Source organism: Eriocheir sinensis, chromosome 64 (genome assembly GCF_024679095.1).
Source record: "Eriocheir sinensis breed Jianghai 21 chromosome 64, ASM2467909v1, whole genome shotgun sequence".
In the NCBI taxonomy this organism is placed as follows: Eukaryota; Metazoa; Arthropoda; class Malacostraca; order Decapoda; family Varunidae; genus Eriocheir; species Eriocheir sinensis.
Genome location: NC_066572.1, coordinates 8,366,684 through 8,384,502, shown reverse-complemented (window position 1 = coordinate 8,384,502; position 17,819 = coordinate 8,366,684). Strand labels below are relative to the sequence as shown.

Below are 17,819 nucleotides of genomic sequence, written 5' to 3'. Positions count from 1 at the left end.
TCCTTCCTTTCCACTCAAATTACCTTCCTTTCCACTCAAATTCCCTTCCTTTCCACTCAAATTCCCTTCCTTTCCACTCAAATTCCCTTCCTTTCCACTCAAATTCCCTTCCTTTCCTCCACTCAAATTCTCTTCCTTTCCATTCAAATTCCCTTCCTTTCCACTCAAATTCCCTTCCTTTCCTCCACTGAAATTCTTTTCCTTTCCACTCAAATTACCTTCCTTTCCATTCAAATTCCCTTCCTTTCCTCCACTGAAATTCTTTTCCTTTCCACTCAAATTACCTTCCTTTCCATTCAAATTCCCTTCCTTTCCACTCAAATTCTCTTCCTTTCCACTCAAATTCTCTTCCTTTCCACTCAAATTCCCTTCCTTTCCATTCAAATTCCCTTCCTTTCCACTCAAATTCTCTTCCTTTCCACTCAAATTCTCTTCCTTTCCTCCACTCAAATTCTCTTCCTTTCCACTCAAATTCCCTTCCTTTCCATTCAAATTCCCTTCCTTTCCACTCAAATTCCCTTCCTTTCCTCCAATCAAATTCCCTTCCTTTCCACTCAAATTCTCTTCCTTTCCACTCAAATTCTCTTCCTTTCCACTCAAATTCCCTTCCTTTCCACTCAAATTCCCTTCCTTTCCTCCACTCAAATTCCCTTCCTTTCCACTCAAATTCTCTTCCTTTCCACTCAAATTCCCTTCCTTTCCACTCAAATTCCCTTCCTTTCCACTCAAATTCCCTTCCTTTCCACTCAAATTCTCTTCCTTTCCACTCAAATTCTCTTCCTTTCCACTCAAATTCCCTTCCTTTCCATTCAAATTCCCTTCCTTTCCAGTCAAATTCCCTTCCTTTCCAGTCAAATTCCCTTCCTTTCCAGTCAAATTCCCTTCCTTTCCACTCAAATTCCCTTCCTTTCCAGTCAAATTCTCTTCCTTTCCATTCAAATTCCCTTCCTTTCCATTCAAATTCCCTTCCTTTCCATTCAAATTCCCTTCCTTTCCAGTCAAATTCCCTTCCTTTCCAGTCAAATTCTCTTCCTTTCCATTCAAATTCCCTTCCTTTCCACTCAAATTCCCTTCCTTTCCAGTAAAATTCCCTTCCTTTCCATTCAAATTCCCTTCCTTTCCACTCAAATTCCCTTCCTTTCCACTCAAATTCTCTTCCTTTCCACTCAAATTCCCTTCCTTTCCACTCAAATTCCTTTCCTTTCCACTCAAATTTCCTTCCTTTCCACTCAAATTCCCTTCCTTTCCACTCAAATTCCCTTCCTTTCCACTCAAATTCTCTTCCTTTCCATTCAAATTCCCTTCCTTTCCACTCAAATTCTCTTCCTTTCCACTCAAATTCTCTTCCTTTCCACTCAAATTCCCTTCCTTTCCACTCAAATTCTCTTCCTTTCCACTCAGATTCTCTTCCTTTCCACTCAAATTCTTTTCCTTTCAACTCAAATTCTCTTCCCTTCCACTCAAATTCCCTTCCTTTCCAGTCAAATTCCCTTCATTTCCACTCAAATTCTTCCTTTCCACTCAAATTCCTTCCTTTCCACTCAAATTCTTCCTTTCCTCAAATTCTCTTCCTTTCCACTCAAATTCCCTTCCTTTCCACTCAAATTCTCTTCCTTTCCACTCAAATTCCCTTCCTTTCCACTCAAATTCCCTTCCTTTCCACTCAGATTTTCTTCCTTTCCACTCAAATTCCCTTCCTTTCCATTCAAATTCCCTTCCTTTCCACTCAAATTCTCTTCCTTTCCACTCAAATTCCCTTCCTTTCCACTCAAATTCTCTTCCTTTCCACTCAAATTCTCTTCCTTTCCATTCAGATTTCCTTCCTTTCCACTCAAATTCCCTTCCTTTCCATTCAAATTTCCTTCCTTTCCACTCAAATTCCCTTCCTTTCCACTCAAATTCCCTTCCTTTCCACTCAAATTCCCTTCCTTTCCACTCAAATTCATTTCCTTTACAGTCAAATTCCCTTCCTTTCCACTCAGATTTTCTTCCTTTCCACTCAAATTCCCTTCCTTTCCATTCAAATTCCCTTCCTTTCCAGTCAAATTCCCTTCCTTTCCAGTCAAATTCCCTTCCTTTCCATTCAAATTCCCTTCCTTTCCACTCAAATTCTCTTCCTTTCCATTCAAATTCCCTTCCTTTCCATTCAAATTCCCTTCCTTTCCATTCAAATTCCCTTCCTTTCCACTCAAATTCCTTCCTTTCCACTCAAATTAACTCCTATTCCACTCAAATTCCTTCATTTCCACGCAAATTCCCTTCCTTTCCACTCAGATTCTCTTCCTTTCCACTCAAATTCTTTTCCTTTCCTCCACTCAAATTCTCTTCCTTTCCATTCAGATTTCCTTCCTTTCCACTCAAATTCCCTTCCTTTCCATTCAAATTGCCTTCCTTTCCACTCAAATTCTCTTCATTTCCAGTCAAATTCCTTCCTTTCCACTCAAATTCCTTCCTTTCCACTCAAATTCCTTCCTTTCCACTCAAATTCTCTTCCTTTCCACTCAAATTCCTTCCTTTCCATTCAAATTCCTTCCTTTCCTCCACTCAAATTCCTTCCTTTCCACTCAAATTCTTCCTTTCCACTCAAATTCCTTCCTTTCCACTCAAATTCTTCCTTTCCACTCAAATTCTCTTCCTTTCCTCAAATTCTTCCTTTCCACTCAAATTCTTCCTTTCCTCCACTCAAATTCTTTCCTTTCCACTCAAATTCCTTCCTTTCCATTCAAATTCCTTCCTTTCCATTCAAATTCCTTCCTTTCCATTCAAATTCCTTCCTTTCCATTCAAATTCCTTCCTTTCCTCAAATTCTCTTCCTTTCCATTCAGATTTCCTTCCTTTCCACTCAAATTCCCTTCCTTTCCATTCAAATTCCCTTCCTTTCCATCCAAATTCCCTTCCTTTCCATTCAAATTCCCTTCCTTTCCACTCAAATTCTCTTCCTTTCCATTCAAATTCCCTTCCTTTCCAGTCAAATTCTCTTCCTTTCCATTCAAATTCCCTTCCTTTCCACTCAAATTCCCTTCCTTTCCAGTCAAATTCCCTTCCTTTCCATTCAAATTCAATTCCTTTCCACTCAAATTCCCTTCCTTTCCACTCAAATTATCTTCCTTTCCACTCAAATTCCCTTCCTTTACACTCAAATTCCCTTCCTTTCCACTCAAATTCCCTTCCTTTCCACTCAAATTCTCTTCCTTTCCACTCAAATTCCCTTCCTTTCCACTCAAATTCCCTTCCTTTCCACTCAAATTTTCTTCCTTTCCACTCAAATTCCCTTCCTTTCCACTCAAATTCTCTTCCTTTCCACTCAAATTCCCTTCCTTTCCACTCAAATTCCCTTCCTTTCCACTCAAATTCTCTTCCTTTCCACTCAAATTCCCTTCCTTTCCACTCAAATTCTCTTCCTTTCCACTCAAATTCTCTTCCTTTCCATTCAGATTTCCTTCCTTTCCACTCAAATTCCCTTCCTTTCCATTCAAATTTCCTTCCTTTCCACTCAAATTCTCTTCCTTTATACTCAAATTCTCTTCCTTTCCTCCACTCGAATTCTCTTCCTTTCCATTCAGATTTCCTTCCTTTCTACTCAAATTCCCTTCCTTTCCATTCAAATTTCCTTCCTTTCTACTCAAATTCCCTTCCTTTCCATTCAAATTCCCTTCCTTTCCAGTCAAATTCCCTTCCTTTCCAGTCAAATTCCCTTCCTTTCCAGTCAAATTCCCTTCCTTTCCAGTCAAATTCCCTTCCTTTCCAGTCAAATTCCCTTCCTTTCCACTCAAATTCCCTTCCTTTCCAGTCAAATTCCCTTCCTTTCCAGTGAAATTCCCTTCCTTTCCATTCAAAAATCCTTCCTTTCCATTCAAATTCCCTTCCTTTCCACTCAAATTCTCTTCCTTTCCTCCACTCAAACTCCCTTCCTTTCCACTCAAATTCTCTTCCTTTCCACTCAAATTCCCTTCCTTTCCAGTCAAATTCCCTTCCTTTCCAGTCAAATTCCCTTCCTTTCCATTCAAATTCCCTTCCTTTCCACTCAAATTCCCTTCCTTTCCACTCAAATTCTCTTCCTTTCCACTCAAATTCCCTTCCTTTCCATTCAAATTCCCTTCCTTTCCACTCAAATTCTCTTCCTTTCATTCAAATTCCTTCCTTTCCCTCAAATTCTTCCTTCCACTCAAATTCCTTCCTTTCCAGTCAAATTCCTTCCTTTCCATTCAAATTCCTTCCTTTCCAGTCAAATTCCTTCCTTTCCACTCAAATTCCATTCCTTTCCACTCAAATTCCCTTCCTTTCCACTCAAATTCTCTTCCTTTCCACTCAAATTCCCTTCCTTTCCACTCAAATTCCCTTCCTTTCCACTCAAATTCTCTTCCTTTCCATTCATATTCTCTTCGTTTTCACTCAAATTGCCTTCCTTTCCACTCAAATTCCCTTCCTTTCAACTCAAATTCCCTTCCTTTCCACTCAAATTCTCTTCCTTTCCACTCAAATTCCCTTCCTTTCCACTCAAATTCCCTTCCTTTCCACTCAAATTCCCTTCCTTTCCACTCAAATTCCCTTCCTTTCCACTCAAATTCTCTTCCTTTCCACTCAAATTCCCTTCCTTTCCACTCAAATTCCTTCCTTTCCACTCAATTTCCTTCCTTTCCACTCAAATTCCTTCCTTTCCACTCAAATTCCTTCCTTTCCACTCAAATTCCTTCCTTTCCACTCAAATTCCTTCCTTTCCACTCAAATTCCTTCCTTTCCACTCAAATTCCTTCCTTTCCACTCAAATTCCCTTCCTTTCCACTCAAATTCCTTCCTTTCCACTCAAATTCTTCCTTTCCACTCAAATTCCTTCCTTTCCATTCAAATTCCTTCCTTTCCTCCACTCAAATTCCTTCCTTTCCACTCAAATTCCTTCCTTTCCACTCAAATTCCTTCCTTTCCTCAAATTCCTTCCTTTCCTCCACTCAAATTCCTTCCTTTCCACTCAAATTCCTTCCTTTCCACTCAAATTCCTTCCTTTCAGTCAAATTCCTTCCTTTCCATTCAAATTCCTTCCTTTCCAGTCAAATTCCTTCCTTTCCATTCAAATTCCTTCCTTTCCACTCAAATTCCTTCCTTTCCACTCAAATTCCTTCCTTTCCACTCAAATTCTCTTCCTTTCCTCAAATTCCTTCCTTTCCACTCAAATTCCCTTCCTTTCCACTCAAATTCCCTTCCTTTCCACTCAAATTCTCTTCCTTTCCACACAAATTCCCTTCCTTTCCACTCAAATTCCTTCCTTTTCCACTCAAATTCCCTTCCATTCCACTCAAATTACTTCCTTTCCACTCAAATTCCTTCCTTTCCACTCAAATTCCTTCCTTTCCACTCAAATTCCTTTTCCATTCAAATTCCCTTCCTTTCCTCCACTCAATTTCCTTCCTTTCCACTCAAATTCCCTTCCTTTCCACTCAAATTCCCTTCCTTTCCATTCAAATTCCCTTCCTTTCCTCCACTCAATTTCCTTCCTTTCCACTCAAATTCTCTTCCTTTCCACTCAAATTCCCTTCCTTTCCAGTCAAATTCCCTTCCTTTCCATTCAAATTCCCTTCCTTTCCAGTCAAATTCCCTTCCTTTCCATTCAAATTCCCTTCCTTTCCACTCAAATTCCCTTCCTTTCCACTCAAATTCCCTTCCTTTCCACTCAAATTCTCTTCCTTTCCACTCAAATTCCTTCCTTTCCACTCAAATTCCTTCCTTTCCACTCAAATTCCCTTCCTTTCCTCAAATTCCTTCCTTTCCACTCAAATTCCTTCCTTTCCACTCAAATTCCTTCCTTTCCACTCAAATTCCTTCCTTTCCACTCAAATTCCTCCTTTCCACTCAAATTCCTTCCTTTCCTCAAATTCTTCCTTTCCACTCAAATTCCTTCCTTTCCACTCAAATTTCCTTCCTTTCCACTCAAATTTCCTTCCTTTCCACTCAAATTCCCTTCCTTTCCACTCAAATTCCCTTCCTTTCCACTCAAATTCCTTCCTTTCCACTCAAATTCCTTCCTTTCCACTCAAATTCCTTCCTTTCCACTCAAATTCCTTCCTTTCCACTCAAATTCCTTCCTTTCCACTCAAATTCCTTCCTTTCCACTCAAATTCCTTCCTTTCCACTCAAATTCCTTCCTTTTCCATTCAAATTCCTTCCTTTCCACTCAAATTCTCTTCCTTTCCACTCAAATTCCCTTCCTTTCCACTCAAATTCTCTTCCTTTCCACTCAAATTCTCTTCCTTTCCACTCAAATTCCCTTCCTTTCCACTCAAATTATCTTCCTTTCCACACAAATTCCCTTCCTTTCCTCAAATTCCTTCCTTTCCATTCAATTCTTCCTTTCCACTCAAATTCTTCCTTTCCACTCAAATTCCCTTCCTTTCCACTCAAATTCCTTCCCTTTCCACTCAAATTCTTCCTTTCCACTCAAATTCTTCCTTTCCTCAAATTCCCTTCCTTTCCACTCAAATTCTCTTCCTTTCCACTCAAATTCCCTTCCTTTCCACTCAAATTCCCTTCCTTTCCACTCAAATTCTCTTCCTTTCCACTCAAATTCCCTTCCTTTCCACTCAAATTCTCTTCCTTTCCACTCAAATTCCCTTCCTTTCCACTCAAATTATCTTCCTTTCCACACAAATTCCATTCCTTTCCACTCAAATTCCTTCCTTTCCACTCAAATTCCTTCCTTTCCCTCAAATTCCTTCCTTTCCACTCAAATTCTTCCTTTCCACTCAAATTCTCGTCCTTTCCATTCAATTTACCTGCCTTTCCACTCAAATTCTCTTCCTTTCCACTCAAATTCCCTTCCTTTCCACTCAAATTCTCTTCCTTTCCATTCAGATTTCCTTCCTTTCCACTCAAATTTCCTTCCTTTCCACTCAAATTCCCTTCCTTTCCACTCAAATTCTCTTCCTTTCCTCCACTCAAATTCTCTTCCTTTCCATTCAGATTTCCTTCCTTTCCACTCAAATTCCCTTCCTTTCCATTCAAATTTCCTTCCTTTCTACTCAAATTCCCTTCCTTTCCTCCATTCAAATTCTCTTCCTTTCCACTCAAATTCCCTTCCTTTCCACTCAAATTCCCTTCCTTTCCATTCAAATTCTCTTCCTTTCCACTCAAATTCCCTTCCTTTCCACTCAAGTTCCCTTCCTTTCCACTCAAATTCCCTTCCTTTCCACTCAAATTCCCTTCCTTTCCACTCAAATTCCCTTCCTTTCCACTCAAACTCCCTTCTTTACCACTCAAATTCCCTTTCTTTCCACTCAAATTCCCTTCCTTACCACTCAAATTCTCTTCCTTTCCATTCAAATTCTTTTCCTTTCCACTCAAATTCTTTTCCTTTCCACTCAAATTCTCTTCCTTTCCACTCAAATTCCCTTCCTTTCCATTCAAATTCCCTTCCTTTCCACTCAAATTCTCTTCCTTTCCTCCACTCAAATTCCCTTCCTTTCCACTCAAATTCCTTCCTTTCCTCCACTCAAATTCCCTTCCTTTCCTCAAATTCCTTCCTTTCCACTCAAATTCCTTCCTTTCCATTCAAATTCCTTCCTTTCCACTCAAATTCTTCCTTTCCTCTCAAATTCTTCCTTTCCACTCAAATTCCTTCCTTTCCATTCAAATTCCTTCCTTTCCTCAAATTCTTCCTTTCCTCTACTCAAATTCCTTCCTTTCCACTCAAATTCCTTCCTTTCCTTCAAATTCCTTCCTTTCCACTCAAATTCCTTCCTTTCCACTCAAATTCCCTTCCTTTCCACTCAAATTCCCTTCCTTTCCACTCAAATTCCCTTCCTTTCCATTCAAATTCCCGTCCTTTCATCCACTCAAAGTCCCTTCCTTTCCACTCAAATTCACTACCTTTCCACTCAAATTACCTTCCTTTCCTCAAATTCCTTCCTTTCCACTCAAATTCTCTTCCTTTCCTCAAATTCCTTCCTTTCCACTCAAATTCCTTCCTTTCCACTCAAATTCTTCCTTTCCACTCAAATTCCTTCCTTTCCACTCAAATTCCTTCCTTTCCACTCAAATTTCCTTCCTTTCCACTCAAATTCCCTTCCTTTCCACTCAAATTCCTTCCTTTCCACTCAAATTCCCTTCCTTTCCACTCAAATTCCTTCCTTTCCACTCAAATTCCTTCCTTTCCTCAAATTCCTTCCTTTCCACTCAAATTCCTTCCTTTCCACTCAAATTCCTTCCTTTCCACTCAAATTCCCTTCCTTTCCACTCAAATTCCTTCCTTTCCACTAAAATTCACTTCCTTTCCACTCAAATTCCATTCCTTTCCTCTCAAATTCCTTCCTTTCCCTCAAATTCCTTCCTCCACTCAAATTCCTTCCTTTCCTCCACTCAAATTCCTTCCTTTCCACTCAAATTCCTTCCTTTCCACTCAAATTCCTTCCTTTCCACTCAAATTCCTTCCTTTCCTCCACTCAAATTCCTTCCTTTCCACTCAAATTCTTCCTTTCCACTCAAATTCCTTCCTTTCCTCCACTCAAATTCCTTCCTTTCCTCCTCAAATTCTCTTCCTTTCCACTCAAATTCCTTCCTTTCCACTCAAATTCCTTCCTTTCCACTCAAATTCTATTCCTCTCCACTCAAATTCACATCCTTTCCTCAAATTCCTTCCTTTCCACTCAAATTCCCTTCCTCCACTCAAATTCTCTTCCTTTCCATTCAAATTCCTTCCTTTCCTCAAATTCCTTCCTTTCCACTTAAATTCTTCCTTTCCTCAAATTCCTTCCTTTCCACTCAAATTTCCTTTCCACTCAAATTCTTCCTTTCCTCAAATTTTCTTCCTTTCCTCAAATTCCTTCCTTTCCATTCAAATTCCTTCCTTTCCACTCAAATTCCTTCCTTTCCACTCAAATTCCTTCCTTTCCACTCAAATTCCTTCCTTTCCACTCAAATTCCTTCCTTTCCACTCAAATTCCTTCCTTTCCTCAAATTCCTTCCTTTCCACTCAAATTCCCTTCCTTTCCACTCAAATTCTTTTCCTTTCCACTCAAATTCTCTTCCTTTCCTCCATTAAATTCTTCCTTTCCACTCAAATTCCTTCCTTTCCACTCAAATTCCTTCCTTTCCACTCAAATTCTTCCTTTCCTCCACTCAAATTCTTCCTTTCCATTCAAATTCCTTCCTTTCCACTCAAATTCCTTCCTTTCCACTCAAATTCCTTCCTTTCTACTCAAATTCCTTCCTTTCCATTCAAATTCCTTCCTTTCCACTCAAATTCCTTCCTTTCCATTCAAATTCCTTCCTTTCCACTCAAATTCCTTCCTTTCCATTCAAATTCCTTCCTTTCCACTCAAATTCCTTCCTTTCCACTCAAATTCCTTCCTTTCCACTCAAATTCCTTCCTTTCCACTCAAATTCCTTCCTTTCCATTCAAATTCCTTCCTTTCCACTCAAATTCCTTCCTTTCCTCAAATTCCTTCCTTTCCACTCAAATTCCTTCCTTTCACTCAAATTCCCTTCCATTCCACTCAAATTCCATTCCTTTCCACTCAAATTCCCTTCCTTTCCACTCAAATTCCCTTCCTTTCCACCCAAATTTTTTCCTTTCCACTCAAATTCCCTTCCTTTCCACTCAAATTCCCTTCCTTTCCACTCAAATTCCCTCCCTTTCCACTCAAATTCCCTTCCTTTCCACTCAAATTCCCTTCCTTTCCTCCACTCAAATTCCCTTCCTTTCCACTCAAATTCCCTCCCTTTCCTCAAATTCCTTCCTTTCCTCAAATTCCTTCCTTTCCCTCAAATTCCTTCCTTTCCACTCAAATTCCTTCCTTTCCACTCAAATTCCTTCCTTTCCTCCACTCAAATTCCTTCCTTTCCTCAAATTCCTTCCTTTCCACTCAAATTCCTTCCTTTCCACTCAAATTCCTTCCTTTCCACTCAAATTCTTCCTTTCCTCAAATTCCTTCCTTTCCACTCAAATTCCTTCCTTTCCACTCAAATTCTTCCTTTCCACTCAAATTCCTTCCTTTCCACTCAAATTCCTTCCTTTCCACTCAAATTCCTTCCTTTCCACTCAAATTCCTTCCTTTCCTCAAATTCCTTCCTTTCCACTCAAATTCCTTACTTTCCACTCAAATTCCTTCCTTTACACTCACATTCCCTTCCTTTCCACTCAAATTCCGTCCCTTTCCACTCAAATTCCCTCCCTTTCCACTCAAATTCCCTTCCTTTCCACTCAAATTCCCATCCTTTCCACTCAAATTCCTTCCTTTCCACTCAAATTCCTTCCTTTCCACTCAAATTCCTTCCTTTCCACTCAAATTCCTTCCTTTCCTCAATTCCTTCCTTTCCACTCAAATTCCTTCCTTTCCTCAAATTCCTTCCTTTCCACTCAAATTCCTTCCTTTCCACTCAAATTCCTTCCTTTCCACTCAAATTCCTTCCTTTCCACTCAAATTCCTTCCTTTCCACTCAAATTCACTTCCTTTCCACTCTAATTCACTTCCTTTCCACTCAAATTCCTTTCCTTTCCACTCAAATTCTCTTCCTTTCCACTCAAATTCCCTTCCTTTCCACTCAAATTCCCTTCCTTTCCACTCAAATTCCCTTCCTTTCCTCCACTCAAATTCACTTCCTTTCCACTCAAATTCACTTCCTTTCCACTCAAATTCCCTTCCTTTCCACTCAAATTCCCTTCCTTTCCACTCAAATTCCCTTCCTTTCCACTCAAATTCCCTTCCTTTCCACTCAAATTCCCTTCCTTTCCACTCAAATTCCCTTCCTCTTCCACTCCAATTCCCTCCTCTTCCACTCCAATTCCCTCCTCTTCCACTCAAATTCCCTTCCTTTCCACTCAAATTCCCTTCCTTTCCACTCAAATTCCCTTCCTTTCCACTCAAATTCCCTTCCTTTCCACTCAAATTCCCTTCCTTTCCTCCACTCAAATTCCCTTCCTTTCCACTCAAATTCCCTTCCTTTCCACTCAAATTCCCTTCCTTTCCACTCAAATTCCCTTCCTTTCCACTCAAATTCCCTTCCTTTCCACTCAAATTCCCCTCCTTTCCACTCAAATTCCTTTCCTTTCCAATCAAATTCCCTTCCTTTCCACTAAAATTCCCTTCCTTTCCACTCAAATTCCTTCCCTTCCCACTCAAATTCCCTTCCTTTTCACTCAAATTCCTTTCGTTTCCTCCATTCAAATTCCCTTCCTTTCCCATCAAATTCCCTTCCTTTCCACTCAAATTCCCTTCCTTTCCACTCAAATTCCCTTCCTTTCCATTCAAATTCCCTTCCTTTCCACTCAAATTCCCTTCCTTTCCACTCAAATTCCCTTCCTTTCCTCCACTCAAATTCCCTTCCTTTCCACTCAAATTCCCTCCCTTTCCACCTTTTTCCACTTCTCTTCCACCTCTCCACATATTCCTCTTCCACTTCTATCATTGCCGACTACTCTTCCACCTTTCCAGTTGCTTATCTTCTCCAGTTCAATCTTCTCAAAACTCCACTTACCAATCTGTCCCTCTCCACTCATTCCACATACCATCACTCCACCTCCACCCTTCTATACGCCACTTGCTCCACCTCTCTACTGTAATTTCTAGCTGTTCTCTTCCCTTTACCCCCAATACTCCACATAGACCACTTCCTCCACACTCCACTCCTCCACGTCCGCCTGCTCCACCTTGTTACAGTCACATTTTTTCTTTAACATGTACGTAAAGTTTCTAGCTGCAGTTTATTTCACAAGTCTAGTTTCTTTCAAGTGCCGTCTACTCCACCTAGTCCACCTACTCCACTATTTCTCTTCGTTTCCACTTTCAATCTGCACCACTTCTCCACTCTACTTCTCATCTTACTCCACTTCTCACTCCACTCTTGTTCCATCATATTATACTTACTCTCCACTTTCTCTAATCATACTCTTTCTCTCCACTTTCAATCTACTCCACTTCTCCACTCTACATTTTTTTTTCAATCCACTCTTCCTCCAGCATATTTACAGCTTGCTCTCCACTTTCTCTAATCATTCTTTCTTTCCAGTTGCAATCTGCACCGCTGTTCCACTTGTTCCGCCCTCCAAATACTCCTTCCTACCTACGGGGGCTTCGTGGTGCAGTGGTTAGCTCACGGCTCACAACTGAGAGCCGGGTTCAATTCGGGCAGAGTTGAAAAATGGGGCTTTTCCGATACCCTACGCCCTGTCCACCCAGCAGTGAATGGGTACCAGGTATTAATCGGGGGTTGTGTCCCGTCTCCTGGGGTCTGTTCCCTTCTCCTATAATTCCTTCCCCTTCTGTCTCTCTCCGGCATATGACCACAGATGTTGTGTCCCGTCTCCTGGGGTCTGTTCCCTTCTCCTATAATTCCTTCCCCTTCTGTCTCTCTCCGGCATATGACCACAGATGTTGCGCCGACTAAACCAAACTTTCCTTCCTACCTCTCCACCCTGCCGACTCTTGTTCCATCATCTCCAGGCTACAGTGCACACAGAATACCAGGAAAGTGCCTTGTGTAGTGATTGGCATTGACATAAAAAGGAGGAAATTTTAGGTAACCACATGGGAAGTCTCTATAGTATCCGGCACTTGAGTGGAAGTAACGGATCATTGTGGAGAAAGTAGATTGGTTCGGGCGATTGCAATAACTCTGTGGTGGACTGGCGAACCGGCTCCTGATGTTGGTGGTCATTGAGCGCCACTTCAGTACCCTGCTTCTGGTTTTAGTCCTGGTCCTCATATTAGGCAGGAAGGTCAACTATTTGGGCTCTAGGACCATGGTATTAACCCAGTAGCTGCGGGGATCATGTTTCTTAACCCAGTAGCAGCGACGGGCCAAATTTGTGGCTTTAACGTGTAGCAGCGATGGGCCAAATTTGTGCCATGATATAAACCCCCCAAAATAGATGATACATAATCTGATCACAAATGCTTTGATATATATTATGAAATGGTTTGTGTGAGGGGTGATTTTTTCTCATTTTTTTCGATTGGAGGGACCATTAAGAAACATGATCCCCGCTGTTACCGGGTTAAAGGCCCCTCTAAGCAAGAAAAATTAGAAAAAATCATCACTCACGCAAAGCATTTCATAAAATATATCAACGCATTTGGGATCAGTTTATGCATCATCAATTTTTTGGGGTTTATATCATGGCAAAAATTTGGCCCTTCACTGGTACACGGTAAAGCCACAAATTTGGCCCGTTGCGGGTACACGGTAAAGCCACAAATTTGGCCCGTCGCTGGTACAAGGTAAAATCACAAATTTGGCCCGTCGCTGGTACATGGTAAAGCCACAAATTTGCCGTCAGCTGGTATGGTAAAAGCCACAAATTTGGCGCTGGTACACGGTAAAGCCACAAATTTGGCCCGTCGCTGGTACACGGTAAAGCCACAAATTTGGCCCGTCGCTGGTACAAGGTAAAGCCACAAATTTGGCCCGTCGCTGGTACAAGGTAAAGCCACAAATTTGGCCCGTCGCTGGTACAAGGTAAAGCCACAAATTTGGCCCGTCGCTGGTACACAGTAAAGCCACAAATTTGGCCCGTCGCTGGTACACGGTAAAGCCACAAATTTGGCCCATCGCTGCTACCGGGTTAAATGTCTCTAGCTCCCACTACGACCATTTCCGGAGGCCACAGAGATGGTCAGCCTGGCTCTCATAGGTGTTCTTCCCATTCAAGGTGCAGGGGTTGTGTAAGACTATCACTAGGATCACGAAACTCTCCATGAAAGTCCCAGCAACTTCCATTAGAGGCTTTTCAAAGAGGCAAACTGAGGAGCTGCGAAGATGGGCCTCGATCTCTGCCCGTCTTCCCTCGCTGGACTCCCCAAGCACGCAGACTTTGTGACCTACTTGACAGGACTTCCCCTGATGCAGATTCTTGTCTTCGTCCTGTCCTCAGTGGCTCCTGGTGCAATATACCCCACTGCTTCACTCTATCCACTCGTGACTTGTAACCATTGATATTTAGTCCACTTGTACTCTTTAACCCCTTGAATGTGAACCTCCTACAAGAAGACACCACCAAGCTACAGGAATGGAACAAAAAGTGGCTGCTACCATTCAATGAAGAAAATGAAAAGTCCTGTACCTTGGGAGAGGATATCCAGCATACCAGTACCACATGGGAAACACTGCACTATCCACCACAGAGGCAGAGAAAGATTTGGGACTATATGTTACCAGGCTACCAGTGAAGGCGAAATCTGTGCCAACCGCAGTGAATGGGTTAACTGTTCTACCTTCCACCTACACCACTACCTCCACTCACTCCACATAACCCACCAATAAGATGCCTCCCTCTAAGACTCTGCGGTTGATGAGTGTCGTTGTTCTGAGTGCCTCGTCCAAGCCCAGTGACCCCACAACTTAGTGAAAGAGTTTAGATTGGGGGGGGGGGGGGCAGGCATTGTTTTGCTCTCCAATCTTGGAAGTATTGCTCTGTCTATTTTCTTTCTTATGCATAAAATAAGTATATATTCCCAAGTATCTTCTAGTTCCCTATGCATTTATATATCTTGTTCCCTGTGTGAACTTGTATTGGTTTCCTTTTTGGTTCATTTCAGGCCTTCTCAGGGACAACCAGGAGAAGACGAAGATGAAATTACAAAACCCAGAAGGCTGAAAGAGGAAGTCAGTCAGTCAGTCTACAGTCATTACAAAACCCTGAAGACAAGACTGGAGGAGGAAGTCAGTCTAGTGTCATCCCAAGAGGAGGCGGCCTGAGGTGCCAGGTACGCCAGAAGACAGTGGGTACTTCATTTATACAAAGCTAGAGGCAGGTTTGTCCTCTGGTTTCATTGATAGGCTTGGTAGTTCTAGTGACTGATCATCTGGGAAGGAGTGTTACTGACATATAAGGTTTACATATGTAGTTTGGTCTTCATTAATCTGGAAGGTTTCTCTTGGATTCATGGTGTTGGCCAGACTGTGCTGTCAGTGGTAGGTCCTCTGCAGTGTGGGAGTGAATGAGGTGTTTGAGTTCAGTGGTCAGGTATAGGTCGTGGAAAAGGAAAGAAAGGAATTGTGTGGTGGACAGATGAGATAGAAAGAGGCAGTTGAGGAGAACAGAAGGAACTACAAGAAAATGTTAGAGAGAAATATGATGGAGGAGGCGAGAGGGATGGGAGAGGAAGTACAGGGAGAGCAAGAAGTTGGTTAGGGAAGTAAAGAGAGTGGATGAGGATTTGGGAAGGAAAATATCACCAAAATACCAGAACAAAAAACTTTGCTGGAAAGAAGATAAAAGTGAAATAGGGGAGGAAAGAGTGACATTTGTAGCATGAAGAGGAGAGATGGGTGCTTGTGAGGGGAATAAGGAGATAAGGGAGGTGTGGAAAGAGGAAACTGTAATGAATAAGAGTGTGGGAGGGAGAGCGGAAGTGAGCAGTGTAGGAATAAAGATCAGTGTAGGGCGGCCAGATCCACAGGGGAGGCTGGAGAGAGGTGAGATAGAGGAGGCAAAGAAGAAGTTAAAGGTAGGAAAGGCCCCTGGAGCTGATGGCATAACAGATTATTATTATTATTATTTTTTAACAACTTCGCCTCTAGCACCGGTTGGCTTTCTTCAGGGGCCTAGTGGTCGGCCCAAGCCCATCATGGCACAGGCAATTTTTATAGTGGCGCCATTTATTCCTCACTCATGCTGTGCCCCGGAACTCATTCTTGATTCACTTAGACGGTTTCTTCTAGAGTCCGGGTCTTCAGGACAGCGTGTGGGTAGTCTTGGGCCACTCGGCTGAAGTATGGAGGAGGTGTAGTTGTGGAATGGATATTATGGATATGTAACAGGAACAGGAACAGGGTGAGGTGCCTGAGGGTTGAAGAAAGGCTAGTGTTGTGCTGCTGTACAAAGGGAAAGGAAGCAGAGGTGACTAATAGTTACAGGGGAATAAGTCTACTCAGAGTGGCAGGAAAAGTGTATGGCAGGGTTTTAAATGAGAGGATGAAGAAAGTAACTGTACATGGGCGGTTCTGTGAGAGAAATGAAAGCCAGAGTGGGGGAACTTGGTACAAGGCAGAAAGTGAGAGGTACAGAGGAGTCATTGGTGGCGGACCTGTTTTCAGATGATACAGTACTGTTGGCAGAGAATGAGGGGACACTACAGAGGATAGTGGATGCATTTGACAGGGTGTGTAAGAGGAGGAAGCTGAGTGAATGCTGGAAAGCGCAAGGTTATGGTATTTGAGAGGGCGAGAGAGCAGGTCATTGATTTTGCAAAGCCATACAGAGTTAGAGCAAAGCAGAGAGCACAACAAAGTGTAGGATAAGGTTAGTGGAGGAGAGAGTGGAGGAGGTGACCGAGTTGAAATATTTACGTACAGTTGTAGGTAAGCATGGAAGGTGAGGTGAGGGAAAGAGCAGTGAAGGGCAGACAGGTGGTGGGTGCATTGGGGAGAGTTGTGAGAGGAAGAAGTGTGAGCATGGCGGTAAAGAGGGGAACAAGGAACAGTATTATCCTGCCAACTCTGTCGCATGCATCAGAGACGTGGACATGGAGTGCAGCGCAGCAATCAAGAATACGTGCAGTGGAAATGAGTTGTACAAGAGGTGCGTGTGGTGTGTCAGGATGGCATGGAGGAAGTAATGGAAGTGTGTGTGAGGGGTTTGGTATGGGTTGACAGTGAAGGGAGTGGAGTGTGGAGTGGTGGAGTGGGTGGTGCGCTGAGATGGTTTGGACACATGATGAGAATGGGGGAGAATGAATTTGTGAAGAGTGTATGAGGGAAGGAAGGCCATGGGGGCGCCCGCAGAGGAAGTCGATGGTTCCTTCCAGGAGGTACTTGGGATGAGAAGGGGGCCTGCATGAGACTCACCTAGAGGGACCCCTGGGCTCTGCGCCGTAGGGTGGGCGAGGCGATGCACCCCCCGGCGTATGCCCCCATTGATATTGATTTTGTAGCTCACTTATGTAATGCAATATTTAGTTTCTTCATCAGTTAATAATAGCATAAAAGTGAATTACGAATGTATTAAAAAAATCATTACCAAGCAAACATGACATGCTGAGCTGCACCTACAAGTTGTTTTTTAAATGTGCACAATTCCCTTCCCTCCCAATGAATTCAAAGTCTGGTGATGCCACCGTGTTCAGAACATCTCTGTAACCTGCAAGTTTATTTTTGCACTACCTTAACAATCTCATGAAAAATAGGAATATAAAGCACTAGAAACATTTATATAAGAGACAGACTTCAAATAGTGTCTTATTTTGTAGTTAACAATTTGTTTTTTCAAGCCATCCACAGTCCACTCTTATTCTCCCGTCCACTGAAGAAGGCACCAAGTAAGAGTTGCAAGGCAGAAGTGTGAGCTACAGAAAAAAGTGGCAAGATGCAGTGTGGAGGGCCAGTTTCTCAAGATGAGCCGGAGCAAGGCTGCCTCAAGCTGCTGTCCAATCAGCGAAGAGATCACCTCGGCAGCCCGGCAGGCCACAATGGCAATGTTCAGACTACAACAGCGTTCAGGGAAAACAAAACTACACACATTTCGCGGCAGCCATGGAGTCATTATTGAAACTGAATTATTAGCATTAGAGTTTTACTATGGAGATATACATATATTACCACTGTAGTGAAAGACAGAGTATGGAAGGAAAATCACCAAAATTTGTAGAAGTTTAGTAAAATAAATGTTTGCAATATACAAAAAATCTACAAAAGGTGAAAATGACATCCTGAAACTAAGGTGAAGATATGAAAGCAAAATACCTTGCCTGAAAAGGTGTGTAAAAACCTGCCTGGGTACACAAGTGCCTGAAAAGGTGTGTAAAAACCTGCCTGGGTACACAAGTGCCTGAAAAGGTGTGTAAAAACCTGCCTGGGTACACAAGTGCCTGAAAAGGTGTGTAAAAACCTGCCTG

The 17,819-nt window shown here is 42.3% G+C and overlaps 1 protein-coding gene across 1 annotated transcript in view; it reads right to left on the bottom strand.

Annotated features, from left to right (window-relative positions):
* Positions 1-17,480: 17,480 nt before the first annotated feature.
* The window catches only part of LOC126987372 (paramyosin-like), a 40,150-nt gene continuing 39,811 nt past the window's right edge, over positions 17,481-17,819 (bottom strand). Inside the window, exon 9 of the mRNA XM_050844358.1 lies at positions 17,481-17,812. The gene's annotated coding sequence lies outside the window, so the exon portion shown is untranslated. The remainder of the gene's footprint in view (positions 17,813-17,819) is intronic.